We start from the raw sequence: 16,245 nt of genomic DNA, 5'->3' as shown, positions 1-16,245 counted from the left end.
CATCCAGATCTGTTCTGCTGTTCCCCAGGTTCCATTCATCCAGATCTGTTCTGCTGTTCCCCCAGGTTCCATTCATCCAGATCTGTTCTGCTGTTCCCCCAGGTTCCATTCATCCAGATCTGTTCTGCTGTTCCCCAGGTTCCATTCATCCAGATCTGTTCTGCTGTTCCCCCAGGTTCCATTCATCCAGATCTGTTCTGCTGTTCCCCCAGGTTCCATTCATCCAGATCTGTTCTGCTGTTCCCCCAGGTTCCATTCATCCAGATCTGTTCTGTTGTTCCCCAGGTTCCATTCATCCAGATCTGTTCTGCTGTTCCCCAGGTTCCATTCATCCAGATCTGTTCTGCTGTTCCCCCAGGATCTGTTCTGCTGTTCCCCAGGTTCCATTCATCCAGATCTGTTCTGTTGTTCCCCCAGGTTCCATTCATCCAGATCTGTTCTGCTGTTCCCCCAGGTTCCATTCATCCAGATCTGTTCTGCTGTTCCCCAGGTTCCATTCATCCAGATCTGTTCTGCTGTTCCCCCAGGTTCCATTCATCCAGATCTGTTCTGTTGTTCCCCCATTCATCCAGATCTGTTCTGCTGTTCCCCAGGTTCCATTCATCCAGATCTGTTCTGCTGTTCCCCCAGGTTCCATTCATCCAGATCTGTTCTGCTGTTCCCCCAGGTTCCATTCATCCAGATCTGTTCTGTTCCATTCATCCAGATCTGTTCCCCCAGGTTCCATTCATCCAGATCTGTTCTGCTGTTCCCCCAGGTTCCATTCATCCAGATCTGTTCTGCTGTTCCCCAGGTTCCATTCATCCAGATCTGTTCTGCTGTTCCCCAGGTTCCATTCATCCAGATCTGTTCTGCTGTTCCCCCAGGTTCCATTCATCCAGATCTGTTCTGCTGTTCCCCAGGTTCCATTCATCCCCAGATCCAGATCTGTTCTGCTGTTCCCCCGGGTTCCATTCATCCAGATCTGTTCTGCTGTTCCCCAGGTTCCATTCATCCAGATCTGTTCTGTTCCCCCAGGTTCCATTCATCCAGATCTGTTCTGTTCCCCCATTCCATCCAGATCTGTTCTGCTGTTCCCCCAGGTTTCAGTCATCCAGATCTGTTCTGTTGTTCCCCCAGGTTCCATTCATCCAGATCTGTTCTGCTGTTCCCCCAGGTTCCATTCATCCAGATCTGTTCTGCTGTTCCCCAGGTTCCATTCATCCAGATCTGTTCTGTTGTTCCCCAGGTTCCATTCATCCAGATCTGTTCTGCTGTTCCCCCAGGTTCCATTCATCCAGATCTGTTCTCTGTTCCCCTGTTCCCCCAGATCTGTTCTGGTTCCCCCATTCATTCCAGATCTGTTCTGCTGTTCCCCTGGTTCCATTCATCCAGATCTGTTCTGCTGTTCCCCCAGGTTCCATTCATCCAGATCTGTTCTGCTGTTCCCCAGGTTCCATTCATCCAGATCTGTTCTGCTGTTCCCCAGGTTCCATTCATCCAGATCTGTTCTGTTGTTTCCCCAGGTTCCATTCATCCAGATCTGTTCTGCTGTTCCCCAGGTTCCCCAGGTTCCATTCATCCAGATCTGTTCTGCTGTTCCCCAGGTTCCATTCATCCAGATCTGTTCTGCTGTTCCCCAGGTTCCATTCATCCAGATCTGTTCTGCTGTTCCCCAGGTTCCATTCATCCAGATCTGTTCTGCTGTTCCCCAGGTTCCATTCATCCAGATCTGTTCTGATCTGTTTCTGTTCCCCCAGGTTCCATTCATCCAGATCTGTTCTGCTGTTCCCCCAGGTTCCATTCATCCAGATCTGTTCTGCTGTTCCCCAGGTTCCATTCATCCAGATCTGTTCTGCTGTTCCCCCAGGTTCCATTCATCCAGATCTGTTCTGCTGTTCCCCCAGGTTCCATTCATCCAGATCTGTTCTGCTGTTCCCCCAGGTTCCATTCATCCAGATCTGTTCTGCTGTTCCCCAGGTTTCCATTCATCCAGATCTGTTCTGTTGTTCCCCCAGGTTCCATTCATCCAGATCTGTTCCTGCTGTTCCCCAGGTTCCATTCATCCAGATCTGTTCTGCTGTTCCCCCAGGTTCCATTCATCCAGATCTGTTCTGCTGTTCCCCCAGGTTCCATTCATCCAGATCTGTTCTGCTGTTCCCCAGGTTCCATTCATCCAGATCTGTTCTGTTGTTCCCCCAGGTTCCATTCATCCAGATCTGTTCTGCTGTTCCCCCAGGTTCCATTCATCCAGATCTGTTCTGCTGTTCCCCCAGGTTCCATTCATCCAGATCTGTTCTGCTGTTCCCCAGGTTCATCCAGATCTGTTCCCCCTGGTTCCATTCATCCAGATCTGTTCTGCTGTTCCCCTGGTTCCATTCATCCAGATCTGTTCTGCTGTTCCCCCAGGTTCCATTCACCAGATCTGTTCTGTTGTTCCCCCAGGTTCCATTCATCCAGATCTGTTCTGCTGTTCCCCAGGTTCCATTCATCCAGATCTGTTCTGCTGTTCCCCAGGTTCCATCCATCCAGATCTGTTCTGTTGTTCCCCCAGGTTCCATTCATCCAGATCTGTTCTGCTGTTCCCCCAGGTTCCATTCATCCAGATCTGTTCTGTTGTTCCCCCAGGTTCCATTCATCCAGATCTGTTCTGCTGTTCCCCAGGTTCCATCCAGATCTGTTCTGCTGTTCCCCCAGGTTCTTCATCCAGATCTTCTGCTGTTCCCCCAGGTTCCATTCATCCAGATCTGTTCTGCTGTTCCCCCAGGTTCCATTCATCCAGATCTGTTCTGCTGTTCCCCCAGGTTCCATTCATCCAGATCTGTTCTGCTGTTCCCCCTGGTTCCATTCATCCAGATCTGTTCTGCTGTTCCCCCCCCAGATCTGTTCTGGTTCCATTCATCCAGATCTGTTCTGCTGTTCCCCAGGTTCCATTCATCCAGATCTGTTCTGCTGTTCCCCAGGTTCCATTCATCCAGATCTGTTCTCTGTTGTTCCATTCCCAGTTCCCCAGGTTTCATCCAGTTCTGTTCTGTTGTTCCCCCAGGTTCCATTCATCCAGATCTGTTCTGCTGTTCCCAGGTTCCATTCATCCAGATCTGTTCTGCTGTTCCCCAGGTTCCATTCATCCAGATCTGTTCTGTTGTTTCCCCAGGTTCCATTCATCCAGATCTGTTCTGCTGTTCCCCAGGTTCCATTCATCCAGATCTGTTCTGCTGTTCCCCAGGTTCCATTCAACCAGATCTGTTCTGTTGTTCCCCAGGTTCCATTCATCCAGATCTGTTCTGCTGTTCTGCCCCCAGGTTCCATTCATCCAGATCTGTTCTGTTGTTCCCCCAGGTTCCATTCATCCAGATCTGTTCTGCTGTTCCCCCAGGTTCCATTCATCCAGATCTGTTCTGCTGTTTCCCCAGGTTCCATTCATCCAGATCTGTTCTGCTGTTCCCCCAGGTTCCATTCAACCAGATCTGTTCTGCTGTTCCCCAGGTTCCATTCATCCAGATCTGTTCTGCTGTTCCCCCAGGTTCCATTTCCAGATCTGTTCCAGTTCCATTCATCCAGATCTGTTCTGTTGTTCCCCCAGGTTCCATTCATCCAGATCTGTTCTGCTGTTCCCCCAGGTTCCATTCATCCAGATCTGTTCTCTGTTCCCCCAGGTTCCATTCATCCAGATCTGTTCTGCTGTTCCCCAGGTTCCATTCATCCAGATCTGTTCTGCTGTTCCCCAGGTTCCATTCATCCAGATCTGTTCTGCTGTTCCCCAGGTTCCATTCATCCAGATCTGTTCTGCTGTTCCCCCAGGTTCCATTCATCCAGATCTGTTCTGTTGTTCCCCAGGTTCCATTCATCCAGATCTGTTCTGCTGTTCCCCCAGGTTCCATTCATCCAGATCTGTTCTGCTGTTCCCCCAGGTTCCATTCATCCAGATCTGTTCTGCTGTTCCCCCAGGTTCCATTCATCCAGATCTGTTCTGCTGTTCCCCAGGTTCCATTCATCCAGATCTGTTCTGCTGTTCCCCAGGTTCCATTCATCCAGATCTGTTCTGCCCCAGGTTCCATTCATCCAGATCTGTTCTGTTGTTCCCCCAGGTTCCATTCAACCAGATCTGTTCTGCTGTTCCCCCAGGTTCCATTCATCCAGATCTGTTCTGCTGTTCCCCCAGGTTCCATTCATCCAGATCTGTTCTGCTGTTCCCCCAGGTTCCATTCATCCAGATCTGTTCTGCTGTTCCCCCAGGTTCCATTCATCCAGATCTGTTCTGCTGTTCCCCAGGTTCCATTCATCCAGATCTGTTCTGCTGTTCCCCCAGGTTCCATTCATCCAGATCTGTTCTGCTGTTCCCCAGGTTCCATTCATCCAGATCTGTTCTGCTGTTCCCCCAGGTTCCATTCATCCAGATCTGTTCTGCTGTTCCCCAGGTTCCATTCAACCAGATCTGTTCTGTTGTTCCCCAGGTTCCATTCATCCAGATCTGTTCTGCTGTTCCCCAGGTTCCATTCATCCAGATCTGTTCTGCTGTTCCCCAGGTTCCATTCATCCAGATCTGTTCTGCTGTTCCCCCAGGTTCCATTCATCCAGATCTGTTCTGCTGTTCCCCCAGGTTCCATTCATCCAGATCTGTTCTGCTGTTCCCCCAGGTTCCATTCATCCAGATCTGTTCTGCTGTTCCCCCAGGTTCCATTCATCCAGATCTGTTCTGCTGTTCCCCCAGGTTCCATTCATCCAGATCTGTTCTGCTGTTCCCCCAGGTTCCATTCATCCAGATCTGTTCTGCTGTTCCCCCAGGTTCCATCCATCCAGATCTGTTCTGTTGTTCCCCCAGGTTCCATTCATCCAGATCTGCTCTGCTGTTCCCCCAGGTTCCATTCATCCAGATCTGTTCTGTTGTTCCCCCAGGTTCCATTCATCCAGATCTGTTCTGCTGTCCCCCCAGGTTCCATTCATCCAGATCTGTTCTGTTGTTCCCCCAGGTTCCATTCAACCAGATCTGTTCTGCTGTTCCCCCAGGTTCCATTCATCCAGATCTGTTCTGCTGTTCCCCCAGGTTCCATTCATCCAGATCTGTTCTGCTGTTCCCCCAGGTTCCATTCATCCAGATCTGTTCTGCTGTTCCCCCAGGTTCCATTCATCCAGATCTGTTCTGCTGTTCCCCCAGGTTCCATTCATCCAGATCTGTTCTGCTGTTCCCCCAGGTTCCATTCATCCAGATCTGTTCTGTTGTTCCCCAGGTTCCATTCATCCAGATCTGTTCTGCTGTTCCCCAGGTTCCATTCATCCAGATCTGTTCTGCTGTTCCCCAGGTTCCATTCATCCAGATCTGTTCTGCTGTTCCCCAGGTTCCATTCATCCAGATCTGTTCTGTTGTTCCCCAGGTTCCATTCATCCAGATCTGTTCTGCTGTTCCCCAGGTTCCATTCATCCAGATCTGTTCTGCTGTTCCCCCAGGTTCCATCCATCCAGATCTGTTCTGTTGTTCCCCCAGGTTCCATTCATCCAGATCTGCTCTGCTGTTCCCCAGGTTCCATTCATCCAGATCTGTTCTGTTGTTCCCCCAGGTTCCATTCATCCAGATCTGTTCTGCTGTCCCCCAGGTTCCATTCATCCAGATCTGTTCTGTTGTTCCCCAGGTTCCATTCATCCAGATCTGTTCTGCTGTTCCCCAGGTTCCATTCATCCAGATCTGTTCTGCTGTTCCCCAGGTTCCATTCATCCAGATCTGTTCTGTTGTTCCCCCAGGTTCCATTCATCCAGATCTGTTCTGCTGTTCCCCCAGGTTCCATTCATCCAGATCTGTTCTGCTGTTCCCCAGGTTCCATTCATCCAGATCTGTTCTGCTGTTCCCCCAGGTTCCATTCATCCAGATCTGTTCTGCTGTTCCCCAGGTTCCATTCCCAGATCTGTTCTGCTGTTCCCCCAGGTTCCATTCATCCAGATCTGTTCTGCTGTTCCCCCAGGTTCCATTCCCAGATCTGTTCTGCTGTTCCCCAGGTTCCATTCATCCAGATCTGTTCTGCTGTTCCCCCAGGTTCCATTCATCCAGATCTGTTCTGCTGTTCCCCCAGGTTCCATTCATCCAGATCTGTTCTGCTGTTCCCCCAGGTTCCATTCATCCAGATCTGTTCTGCTGTTCCCCCAGGTTCCATTCATCCAGATCTGTTCTGCTGTTCCCCCAGGTTCCATTCATCCAGATCTGTTCTGCTGTTCCCATTCATCCAGATCTGTTCTGCTGTTCCCCCAGGTTCCATTCATCCAGATCTGTTCTGCTGTTCCCCCAGGTTCCATTCATCCAGATCTGTTCTGCTGTTCCCCCAGGTTCCATTCATCCAGATCTGTTCTGCTGTTCCCCCAGGTTCCATTCATCCAGATCTGTTCTGCTGTTCCCCCAGGTTCCATTCATCCAGATCTGTTCTGCTGTTCCCCAGGTTCCATTCATCCAGATCTGTTCTGCTGTTCCCCCCCAGGTTCCATTCCATCCAGATCTGTTCTGTTGTTCCCCCAGGTTCCATTCATCCAGATCTGTTCTGCTGTTCCCCAGGTTCCATTCATCCAGATCTGTTCTGTTGTTCCCCCTGGTTCCATTCATCCAGATCTGTTCTGCTGTTCCCCCAGGTTCCATTCATCCAGATCTGTTCTGCTGTTCCCCCAGGTTCCATTCATCCAGATCTGTTCTGCTGTTCCCCCAGGTTCCATTCATCCAGATCTGTTCTGCTGTTCCCCCAGGTTCCATTCATCCAGATCTGTTCTGTTGTTCCCCCAGGTTCCATTCATCCAGATCTGTTCTGCTGTTCCCCCAGGTTCCATTCATCCAGATCTGTTCTGCTGTTCCCCAGGTTCCATTCATCCAGATCTGTTCTGTTGTTCCCCCTGGTTCCATTCATTCCAGATCTGTTCTGCTGTTCCCCCTGGTTCCATTCATCCAGATCTGTTCTGCTGTTCCCCAGGTTCCATTCATCCAGATCTGTTCTGCTGTTCCCCCAGGTTCCATTCATCCAGATCTGTTCTGCTGTTCCCCCAGGTTCCATTCATCCAGATCTGTTCTGCTGTTCCCCCAGGTTCCATTCATCCAGATCTGTTCTGCTGTTCCCCAGGTTTCAGTCATCCAGATCTGTTCTGTTGTTCCCCCAGGTTCCATTCATCCAGATCTGTTCTGCTGTTCCCCCAGGTTCCATTCATCCAGATCTGTTCTGCTGTTCCCCCAGGTTCCATTCATCCAGATCTGTTCTGCTGTTCCCCCAGGTTCCATTCATCCAGATCTGTTCTGTTGTTCCCCAGGTTCCATTCATCCAGATCTGTTCTGCTGTTCCCCCAGGTTCCATTCATCCAGATCTGTTCTGCTGTTCCCCAGGTTCCATTCATCCAGATCTGTTCTGCTGTTCCCCAGGTTCCATTCATCCAGATCTGTTCTGCTGTTCCCCCAGGTTCCATTCATCCAGATCTGTTCTGCTGTTCCCCCAGGTTCCATCCATCCAGATCTGTTCTGCTGTTCCATTCATCCAGATCTGTTCTGCTGTTCCCCCAGGTTCCATTCATCCAGATCTGTTCTGCTGTTCCCCCAGGTTCCATTCATCCAGATCTGTTCTGCTGTTCCCCAGGTTCCATTCATCCAGATCTGTTCTGCTGTTCCCCAGGTTCCATTCATCCAGATCTGTTCTGCTGTTCCCCCAGGTTCCATTCATCTGTTCTGCTGTTCCAGATCTGTTCTGCTGTTCCCCAGGTTCCATTCATCCAGATCTGTTCTGCTGTTCCCCAGGTTCCATTCATCCAGATCTGTTCTGTTCCATTCATTCTGTTCTGCTGTTCCCCAGGTTCCATTCATCCAGATCTGTTCTGTTGTCTGTTCCATTCTGTTCCAGATCTGTTCCCCCAGGTTCCATTCATCCAGATCTGTTCTGTTGTTCCCCCAGGTTCCATTCATCCAGATCTGTTCTGCTGTTCCCCCAGGTTCCATTCATCCAGATCTGTTCTGTTGTTCCCCCAGGTTCCATTCATCCAGATCTGTTCTGCTGTTCCCCAGGTTCCATTCATCCAGATCTGTTCTGCTGTTCCCCCATCTGTTCTGGTTCCATTCATCCAGATCTGTTCTGCTGTTCCCCCAGGTTCCATTCATCCAGATCTGTTCTGCTGTTCCCCAGGTTCCATTCATCCAGATCTGTTCTGCTGTTCCCCAGGTTCCATTCATCCAGATCTGTTCTGCTGTTCCCCCAGGTTACATTCATCCAGATCTGTTCTGTTGTTCCCCAGGTTCCATTCATCCAGATCTGTTCTGCTGTTCCCCCAGGTTCCATTCATCCAGATCCAGATCTGTTCTGCTGTTCCCCAGGTTCCATTCATCCAGATCTGTTCTGCTGTTCCATTCTGATCTGTTCCCTGTTCCCAGGTTCCATTCATCCAGATCTGTTCTGCTGTTCCCCCAGGTTCCATTCATCCAGATCTGTTCTGCTGTTCCCCCAGGTTCCATTCATCCAGATCTGTTCTGCTGTTCCCCCAGGTTCCATTCATCCAGATCTGTTCTGCTGTTCCCCAGGTTCCATTCATCCAGATCTGTTCTGCTGTTCCCCAGGTTCCATTCATCCAGATCTGTTCTGCTGTTCCCCCAGGTTCCATTCATCCAGATCTGTTCTGCTGTTCCCCAGGTTCCATTCATCCAGATCTGTTCTGCTGTTCCCCAGGTTCCATTCATCCAGATCTGTTCTGCTGTTCCCCCAGGTTCCATTCATCCAGATCTGTTCTGCTGTTCCCCAGGTTCCATTCATCCAGATCTGTTCTGTTGTTCCCCAGGTTCCATTCATCCAGATCTGTTCTGCTGTTCCCCCAGGTTCCATTCATCCAGATCTGTTCTGCTGTTCCCCCAGGTTCCATTCATCCAGATCTGTTCTGCTGTTCCCCCAGGTTCCATTCAACCAGATCTGTTCTGCTGTTCCCCAGGTTCCATTCATCCAGATCTGTTCTGCTGTTCCCCCAGGTTCCATTCATCCAGATCTGTTCTGCTGTTCCCCCAGGTTCCATTCCCAGATCTGTTCTGTTGTTCCCCCAGGTTCCATTCATCCAGATCTGTTCTGCTGTTCCCCAGATCTGTTCTGGTTCCATTCATCCAGATCTGTTCTGCTGTTCATTCCCCAGGTTCCATTCATCCAGATCTGTTCTGCTGTTCCCCCAGGTTCCATTCATCCAGATCTGTTCTGCTGTTCCCCCAGGTTCCATTCATCCAGATCTGTTCTGCTGTTCCCCAGGTTCCATTCATCCAGATCTGTTCTGCTGTTCCCCAGGTTCTGCTGTTCCCCAGGTTCCATTCATCCAGATCTGTTCTGCTGTTCCCCAGGTTCCATTCATCCAGATCTGTTCTGCTGTTCCCCAGGTTCCATTCATCCAGATCTGTTTCTGCTGTTCTGCCCCAGGTTCCATTCATCCAGATCTGTTCTGCTGTTCCCCCAGGTTCCATTCATCCAGATCTGTTCTGCTGTTCCCCAGGTTCCATTCATCCAGATCTGTTCTGCTGTTCCCCCAGGTTCCATTCATCCAGATCTGTTCTGCTGTTCCCCAGGTTCCATTCATCCAGATCTGTTCTGCTGTTCCCCCAGGTTCCATTCATCCAGATCTGTTCTGCTGTTCCCCCAGGTTCCATTCATCCAGATCTGTTCTGCTGTTCCCCCAGGTTCCATTCATCCAGATCTGTTCTGCTGTTCCCCAGGTTCCATTCATCCAGATCTGTTCTGCTGTTCCCCTGGTTCCATTCATCCAGAGGTTCCATTCATCCAGATCTGTTCTGCTGTTCCTCCCCCCCAGATCTGTTCTGCTGTTCCATTCATCCAGATCTGTTCTGGCGCCCCAGGTTCCATTCATCCAGATCTGTTCCCAGTGGGTTCCATTCATCCAGATCTGTTCTGCTGTTCCCCCAGGTTCCATTCATCCAGATCTGTTCTGTTGTTCCCCCAGGTTCCATCTCCAGATCTGTTCTGCTGTTCCCCAGGTTCAGGACCATCCAGATCTGTTCTGCTGTTCCCCAGGTTCCATTCATCCAGATCTGTTCTGCTGTTCCCCCAGGTTCCATTCATCCAGATCTGTTCTGTTGTTCCCCCAGGTTCCATTCATCCAGATCTGTTCTCAGTTTCAGATCTGTTCCCCCAGGTTCCATTCATCCAGATCTGTTCTGCTGTTCCCCAGGTTCCATTCATCCAGATCTGTTCTGCTGTTCCCCAGGTTCCATTCATCCAGATCTGTTCTGCTGTTCCCCAGGTTCCATTCATCCAGATCTGTTCTGCTGTTCCCCCAGGTTCCATTCATCCAGATCTGTTCTGCTGTTCCCCCAGGTTCCATTCATCCAGATCTGTTCTGCTGTTCCCCAGGTTCCATTCATCCAGATCTGTTCTGCTGTTCCCCCAGGTTCCATTCATCCAGATCTGTTCTGCTGTTCCCCCAGGTTCCATTCATCCAGATCTGTTCTGCTGTTCCCAGGTTCCATTCATCCAGATCTGTTCTGCTGTTCCCCAGGTTCCATTCATCCAGATCTGTTCTGCTGTTCCCCAGGTTCCATTCATCCAGATCTGTTCTGTTGTTCCCAGGTTCCATTCATCCAGATCTGTTCTGCTGTTCCCCAGGTTCCATTCATCCAGATCTGTTCTGCTGTTCCCCAGGTTCCATTCATCCAGATCTGTTCTGCTGTTCCCCAGGTTCCATTCCAGATCTGTTCTGCTGTTCCCCAGGTTCCATTCATCCAGATCTGTTCTGCTGTTCCCCAGGTTCCATTCATCCAGATCTGTTCTGCTGTTCCCCAGGTTCCATTCATCCAGATCTGTTCTGTTGTTCCCCCAGGTTCCATTCATCCAGATCTGTTCTGCTGTTCCCCAGGTTCCATTCATCCAGATCTGTTCTGCTGTTCCCCCAGGTTCCATTCATCCAGATCTGTTCTGCTGTTCCCCAGGTTCCATTCATCCAGATCTGTTCTGCTGTTCCCCAGGTTCCATTCATCCAGATCTGTTCTGCTGTTCCCCCAGGTTCCATTCATCCAGATCTGTTCTGCTGTTCCCCCAGGTTCCATTCATCCAGATCTGTTCTGTTCCCCTGTTCCATTCCCAGAGCTGTTCCCCAGGTTCCATTCATCCAGATTCCCATCCATCTGTTCTGCTGTTCCCCCAGGTTCCATTCATCCAGATCTGTTCTGCTGTTCCCCCAGGTTCCATTCATCCAGATCTGTTCTGCTGTTCCAGATCCCCTGCTGTTCCATTCATCCAGATCTGTTCTGCTGTTCCCCCAGGTTCCATTCATCCAGATCTGTTCTGTTGTTCCCCCAGGTTCCATTCATCCAGATCTGTTCTGCTGTTCCCCAGGTTCCATTCATCCAGATCTGTTCTGCTGTTCCCCAGGTTCCATTCATCCAGATCTGTTCTGCTGTTCCCCCAGGTTCCATTCATCCAGATCTGTTCTGCTGTTCCCCCAGGTTCCATTCATCCAGATCTGTTCTGCTGTTCCCCCAGGTTCCATTCATCCAGATCTGTTCTGCTGTTCCCCCAGGTTCCATTCATCCAGATCTGTTCTGCTGTTCCCCCAGGTTCCATTCATCCAGATCTGTTCTGCTGTTCCCATTCATCCAGCTCTGTTCTGCTGTTCCCCCAGGTTCCATTCATCCAGATCTGTTCTGCTGTTCCCCCAGGTTCCATTCATCCAGATCTGTTCTCTGCTGTTCCCAGGTTCCATTCATCCAGATCTGTTCTGCTGTTCCCCCAGGTTCCATTCATCCAGATCTGTTCTGCTGTTCCCCCAGGTTCCATTCATCCAGATCTGTTCTGCTGTTCCCCCAGGTTCCATTCATCCAGATCTGTTCTGCTGTTCCCCAGGTTCCATTCATCCAGATCTGCTCTGCTGTTCCCCAGGTTCCATTCATCCAGATCTGTTCTGCTGTTCCCCCCATTCCAGATCTGTTCTGCTGTTCCCCCAGGTTCCATTCATCCAGATCTGTTCTGTTGTTCCCCCAGGTTCCATTCATCCAGATCTGTTCTGCTGTTCCCCAGGTTCCATTCATCCAGATCTGTTCTGCTGTTCCCCCAGGTTCCATTCATCCAGATCTGTTCTGCTGTTCCCCAGGTTCCATTCATCCAGATCTGTTCTGTTCCCCAGGTTCCATTCATTCTGTTCCCCAGGTTCCATTCATCCAGATCTGTTCTGCTGTTCCCCCAGGTTCCATTCATCCAGATCTGTTCTGCTGTTCCCCCAGGTTCCATTCATCCAGATCTGTTCTGCTGTTCCCCAGGTTCCATTCATCCAGATCTGTTCTGCTGTTCCATTCCCAGAGGTTCCAGGTTCCATTCATCCAGATCTGTTCTGCTGTTCCCCCAGGTTCCATTCATCCAGATCTGTTCTGCTGTTCCCAGGTTCCATTCATCCAGATCTGTTCTGCTGTTCCCCCAGGTTCCATTCATCCAGATCTGTTCTGCTGTTCCCAGGTTCCATTCATCCAGATCTGTTCTGCTGTTCCCCCAGGTTCCATTCATCCAGATCTGTTCTGTTGTTCCCCAGGTTCCATTCATCCAGATCTGTTCTGCTGTTCCCCCAGGTTCCATTCATCCAGATCTGTTCTGCTGTTCCCCCAGGTTCCATTCATCCAGATCTGTTCTGCTGTTCCCCCCAGGTTCCATTCATCCAGATCTGTTCCCCCAGGTTCCATTCATCCAGATCTGTTCTGCTGTTCCCCCAGGTTCAGATTCATCCAGATCTGTTCTGCTGTTCCCCAGGTTCCATTCATCCAGATCTGTTCTGCTGTTCCCCAGGTTCCATTCATCATCCAGATCTGTTCTGCTGTTCCCCCAGGTTCCATTCATCCAGATCTGTTCTCTCCCACAGGTTTCATCCAGCTGTTCTGCTGTCCCCCAGGTTCCATTCATCCAGATCTGTTCTGCTGTTCCCCAGGTTCCATTCATCCAGATCTGTTCTGTTGTTCCCCAGGTTCCATTCATCCAGATCTGTTCTGCTGTTCCCCCAGGTTCCATTCATCCAGATCTGTTCTGCTGTTCCCCCAGGTTCCAGGTTTCATCCAGATCTGTTCTGCTGTTCCCCAGGTTCCATTCATCCAGATCTGTTCTGCTGTTCCCCCAGGTTCCATTCATCCAGATCTGTTCTGTTGTTCCCCCAGGTTCCATTCATCCAGATCTGTTCTGCTGTTCCCCCAGGTTCCATTCATCCAGATCTGTTCTGCTGTTCTGGTTCCCCAGGTTTCCATTCATCCAGATCTGTTCTGTTGTTCCCCAGGTTCCATTCATCCAGATCTGTTCTGCTGTTCCCCCAGGTTCCATTCATCCAGATCTGTTCTGCTGTTCCCCCAGGTTCCATTCATCCAGATCTGTTCTGCTGTTCCCCCTGGTTGCTGTTCCATTCATTCAGATCTGTTCTGCTGTTCCCCCTGGTTCCATTCATCCAGATCTGTTCTGCTGCCCCAGGTTCCATTCATCCAGATCTGTTCTGCTGTTCCCCCAGGTTCCATTCAACCAGATCTGTTCTGCTGTTCCCCAGGTTCCATTCATCCAGATCTGTTCTGCTGTCCCCCCAGGTTCCATTCATCCAGATCTGTTCTGCTGTTCCCCAGGTTCCCCCTGTTCTGCTGTTCCCCAGGTTCCATTCATCCAGATCTGCTCTGCTGTTCCCCCAGGTTCCATTCATCCAGATCTGTTCTGTTGTTCCCCAGGTTCCATTCATCCAGATCTGTTCTGCTGTTCCCCAGGTTCCATTCATCCAGATCTGTTCTGCCCCCAGGTTCCATTCATCCAGATCTGTTCTGCTGTTCCCCCAGGTTCCATTCATCCAGATCTGTTCTGCTGTCCCCCAGGTTCCATTCATCCAGATCTGTTCTGCTGTTCCCCCAGGTTCCATTCATCCAGATCTGTTCTGCTGTTCCCCCAGGTTCCATTCATCCAGATCTGTTCTGCTGTTCCCCCAGGTTCCATCCAGATCTGTTCTGTTGTTCCCCAGGTTCATTCATCCAGATCTGTTCTGCTGTTCCCCAGGTTCCATTCATCCAGATCTGTTCTGCTGTTCCCAGGTTCCATTCATCCAGATCTGTTCTGCTGTTCCCCAGGTTCCATTCATCCAGATCTGTTCTGCTGTTCCCCAGGTTCCATTCATCCAGATCTGTTGCTGTTCCCTGTTCCATTCCCAGGTTCCAGGTTTCCATCCAGATCTGTTCTGCTGTTCCCCCAGGTTCCCCATCAGATCTGTTCTGCTGTTCCATTCATCATCCAGATCTGTTCTGCTGTTCCCCAGGTTCCATTCATCCAGATCTGTTCTGCTGTTCCCCCAGGTTCCATTCATCCAGATCTGTTCTGCTGTTCCCCAGGTTCCATTCATCCAGATCTGTTCTGCTGTTCCCCAGGTTCCATTCATCCAGATCTGTTCTGCTGTTCCCCAGGTTCCATTCATCCAGATCTGTTCTGCTGTTCCCCCAGGTTCCATTCATCCAGATCTGTTCTGCTGTTCCATTCATCCAGCTCTGTTCTGCTGTTCCCCAGGTTCCATTCATCCAGATCTGTTCTGCTGTTCCCCCAGGTTCCATTCATCCAGATCTGTTCTGCTGTTCCCAGGTTCCATTCATCCAGATCTGTTCTGCTGTTCCCCAGGTTCCATTCATCCAGATCTGTTCTGCTGTTCCCCCAGGTTCCATTCATCCAGATCTGTTCTGCTGTTCCCCAGGTTCCATTCATCCAGATCTGTTCTGCTGTTCCCCCCATTCATCTCTGTTCTGCTGTTCCCCCAGGTTCCATTCATCCAGATCTGTTCTGCTGTTCCATTCATCCAGCTCTGTTCTGCTGTTCCCCAGGTTCCATTCATCCAGATCTGTTCTGCTGTTCCCCAGGTTCCATTCATCCAGATCTGCTGTTCCCCCAGGTTCCATTCATCCAGATCTGTTCTGCTGTTCCCCCAGGTTCCATTCATCCAGATCTGTTCTGCTGTTCCCCAGGTTCCATTCATCCAGATCTGTTCTGCTGTTCCCCCAGGTTCCATTCAACCAGATCTGTTCTGCTGTTCCCCCAGGTTCCATTCATCCAGATCTGTTCTGCTGTTCCCCCAGGTTCATTCATCCAGATCTGTTCTGCTGTTCCCCAGGTTCCATCCATCCAGATCTGTTCTGCTGTTCCCCCAGGTTCCATTCATCCAGATCTGTTCTGCTGTTCCCCCAGGTTCCATTCATCCAGATCTGTTCTGTTGTTCCCCCAGGTTCCATTCATCCAGATCTGTTCTGCTGTCCCCCAGGTTCCATTCATCCAGATCTGTTCTGTTGTTCCCCCAGGTTCCATTCAACCAGATCTGTTCTGCTGTTCCCCCAGGTTCCATTCATCCAGATCTGTTCTGCTGTCCCCCCAGGTTCCATTCATCCAGATCTGTTCTGTTGTTCCCCCAGGTTCCATTCAACCAGATCTGTTCTGCTGTTCCCCCAGGTTCCATTCATCCAGATCTGTTCTGCTGTTCCCAGGTTCCATTCATCCAGATCTGTTCTGTTGTTCCCCAGGTTCCCCCAGATCTGTTCTGCTGTTCATCCCATTCATCCAGATCTGTTCTGTTGTTCCCCAGGTTCCATTCATCCAGATCTGTTCTGCTGTTCCCCCAGGTTCCATTCATCCAGATCTGTTCTGCTGTTCCCCCAGGTTCCATTCATCCAGATCTGTTCTGCTGTTCCCCAGGTTCCATTCATCCAGATCTGTTCTGCTGTTCCCCCAGGTTCCATTCATCCAGATCTGTTCTGCTGTTCCCCCAGGTTCCATTCATCCAGATCTGTTCTGCTGTTCCCCCAGGTTCCATTCATCCAGATCTGTTCTGCTGTTCCCCCAGGTTCCATTCATCCAGATCTGTTCTGTTCCCCCAGGTTCCATTCATCCAGATCTGTTCTGGTTCCAGGTTCATTCCACCAGATCTGTTCTGCTGTTCCCCAGGTTCCATTCATCCAGATCTGTTCTGCTTTCCCCCAGGTTCCATTCATCCAGATCTGTTCTGCTGTTCCCCAGGTTCCATTCATCCAGATCTGTTCTGCTGTTCCCCCAGGTTCCATTCATCCAGATCTGTTCTGCTGTTCCCCAGGTTCCATTCATCCAGATCTGTTCTGCTGTTCCCCCAGGTTCCATTCATCCAGATCTGTTCTGCTGTTCCCCCAGGTTCCATTCATCCAGATCTGTTCTGCTGTTCCCATTCATCCAGCTCTGTTCTGCTGTTCCCCCAGGTTCCATTCATCCAGATCTGTTCTGCTGTTCCCCAGGTTCCATTCATCCAGATCTGTTATGCTGTTCCCCC

The sequence above is a fragment of the Oncorhynchus nerka genome, linkage group LG7 (genome assembly GCF_034236695.1).
Source record: "Oncorhynchus nerka isolate Pitt River linkage group LG7, Oner_Uvic_2.0, whole genome shotgun sequence".
NCBI lineage: Eukaryota > Metazoa > Chordata > Actinopteri > Salmoniformes > Salmonidae > Oncorhynchus > Oncorhynchus nerka.
The sequence above is the reverse complement of the archived record's forward strand: the minus strand, read 5'-3'. Positions refer to the sequence as shown.